The following is a 3,409-nucleotide window of genomic DNA, read 5'->3' as shown; positions in this document are numbered from 1 at the left end:
GCTCTGTCTCTCTCTGTCCCAAAAATAAATAAAAAAAATGTTGAAAAAAAAAATTAAAAAAAAAAAAAATAAATAAAAAAAAATAAATAAAAATAAAAAAAAAAAAGAAAATTAGATCCATCTATATGCTGTTTACAAGAGTCCCACTTTAGACCTAAGGAAACCTTCAGATTGAAAATATGGGGAAGAAGAACCATCATGCTAATGGTAAACAAAAGAAAGCCAGAGTAGCCATACTTATATCAGACGATCTAAACTTTAAAATAAAGACTGTATCAAGAGATGCAGAAGGGCATTATATCATAATCAAGGGGTCTATCTACCAAGAAGACCTAACAATTGTAAACATTTATGTGCCAAATGTGATAGCACCCAAATATATAAATCAATTAATCACAAACATAAACTCATCGATAGTAATACCATAAGAGTAGGAGGCTTCAACACCCCAGTCACAGCAATAGACAGATCATGTAATAAAAAAATCAACAAGGAAACAACAGCTTTGAATGACACACTGGACCAGATGGACTTAACAGATATATTCAGGACATGTCATCCTAAAGAAGTAGAATATACATTTTTCTCCAGTGTACATGGAACGTTCTCCAGACTAGACCATATACTGGGACACAAATCAGCCCTAAGTAAGTACAAAAAGATCAAGATCATAACATGCGTATTTTCAGACCACAATGCTATGAAACGCGAAATCAACCACAAGAAAAAATTTGAAAAGGTAACAAATACTTGGAAACTGAAGAACATCCTACTAAAGAATGAATGGGCTAACCAAGCAGTTGAAGAAGAAATTAATGTATATGGAAGTCAATGAAAATGATAGCACCACAACCCAAAACCTCTGGAATGCAGCAAAGACAGTCATAAGAGGAAAGTATATAGCAATCCAGGCCTTCCTAAAGAAAGAAGAAAGATTTCAGCTACACAACCTAACCTTACACCTTAAGGAGCTGGAAAAAGAACAGCAAATAAAACCTAAAATCAGCAGAAGACAGGAAATAATAAAGATTAGAGCATAAATTAATGCTATTGAAACTAAAAAATAGTAGAACAAATCAATGAAACCAGAAGCTGGTTCTTTGAAAGAATTAACCAAATTGATAAACCACTAGCCAGTTTGATCAAAAACAAAAAGGAAGCGACCAAATAAATAAAATCAAGAATGACAGAGGAGAGATCACAACCAACACAACAGAAATAAAAACAATAATAGAATATTATGAGTAATTATATGCCAATAAAATGGGTGATCTGGAAGAAATGGACAACTCCATAGAAACATATACACTACCAAAACTGAAACAAGAAGAAATAGAACATTTGAACAGACCCATAACCAGTAAGGAAATCGAATTAGTAATCAAAAATCTGACAAAAACCGAGTCCAGGGCCAGATGGCTTTCCAGGATAATTCTACCAAAAATTTAAGGAAGAGTTAACACCTATTCTCTGGAAACTGTTCCAAAAATAGAAATGGAAGGAAAACCTCCAAACACTTTCTTTGAATCCAGCAATACCCTGATTCCAAAACCAGACAGAGACCCAACTAAAAAGGAGAACTATAGACCAATTTCCCTGATGAACAGGGATCCAAAAATCCTCAACAAGATATTAGCCAACAGGATCCAACAATACATTAAAAAAGTTATTCACCATGACCAAGTGGGATTTATACTTGGGATGCAGGGCTGGTTCAATATTCACAAAACAACGTGATTCATCACATCAATAAAAGAAAGGACAAGAACCATATGACCCTCTCAATAGATGCAGAGAAAGCATTTGACAAAATACAGCATCCTTTCTTGGTAAAAACCCTCAAGAAAGTAGGGATGGAAGGATCATACCTCGAGCTGATAAAAGCCATATATGAGCAACCCAACGCTAATATCATCCTCAATGGGGAAAAACTGAAAACTTTCCCCCTAAGGTCAGGAACAAGACAGGGATGTCCACTCTTGTCACTGTTATTCAACATAGTATTGGAAGTCTTAGCCTCTACAATCAGACAACACAAAGAAATAAAAAGCATCCACATTGGCCAGGAGGAGGTCAAACTTTCACTCTTTGCAGATGACATGATACTCTATATGGAAAACCCAAAAGATTCCACCAAAAAACTGCTAGAACTGATCCATGAATTCAGCAAAGTTGCAGGATGTAATATCAATGCACAGAAATCGGTTGCATTCCTATACACCAACAATGAAGTGACAGAAAGAGAAATCAAGGAATCGATCCCATTTACAGTTGCACCAAAAACCATAAAATACCTAGGAATAAATCTAACCAAAGAGGTAAAAAATCTATACACTGAGAACTATAGAAAGCTTATGAAATAAATTGAAGAAGACGCAAAGAAATGGAAAAAGATTTCAGTCTCCTTGATAGGAAGAGCAAATACTGGTAAAATTTCAATACTACCCAAAGCAATCTACATATTCAATGCGATCCCTATCAAGGGAACACCAGCGTTCTTCACAGAGCTAGAACAAATAATCCTAAAATTTGCATGGAACCAGAAAAGACCCCGAATAGCCAAAGCAATCTTGAAGAAGAAAACCAAAGCAAGAGGCATCACAATCCCAGACTTCAAGCTATACTACAAAGCCATAATCATCAAGACAGTATGGTACTGGCACAAGAACAGAAACTCAGATCAATGGAACAGAATAAAGAACCCAGCAATGGACCCACAAACGTATGGCCAATTAATCTTTGACAAAGTGGGAAAGAATATCCAATGGAATAAAGAGAGTCTCTTCAGCAAGTAGTGCTGGGAAAACTGGACAGCGACATGCAGAAGAATGAACCAGGAACACTTTCTTACAACATACACAAAAATAAACTCAAAGTTGATGAAAGACCTCCATGTAAGACAGGAAGCCATGAAAATCCTCGAGGAGAAAGCAGGCAAAAACCTCTTTGATCTTGCCCGAAGCAATTTCTTGCTCAACACATCTCTGGAGGCAAGGGAAACAAAAGCAAAAATGAACTCCTGGGACCTCATCAAAATAAAAAGCTTCTGCACAGCGAAAGAAACAATCAGCAAAACTAAAAGGCAACCGACAGAATGGGAGAAGATATTTTCACACGACATATCAGATAAAGAGTTAGTATCCAAAATCTACAAAGAACTTACCAACTCAACACCCAAAAAACAAATAATCCAGTGAAGAAATGGGCAAAAAACATGAATAGACACTTCCCCAAAGAAGACATCCATGTGGCCAACCGACACATGAAAAAGTGCTCAACGTCACTCATCATCAGGGAAATGCAAATCAAAACCACAATGAGATACCACCTTACACCTGTCAGAATGGCTAACATTAACAACTCAGGCAACAGATGTTGGCGAGGATGCGGAGAAAGAGGATCTCTTTTG

This window comes from Neofelis nebulosa, chromosome X, assembly GCF_028018385.1.
Source record: "Neofelis nebulosa isolate mNeoNeb1 chromosome X, mNeoNeb1.pri, whole genome shotgun sequence".
Taxonomy (NCBI): domain Eukaryota; kingdom Metazoa; phylum Chordata; class Mammalia; order Carnivora; family Felidae; genus Neofelis; species Neofelis nebulosa.
Note: the sequence above shows the minus strand (reverse complement) of the source record.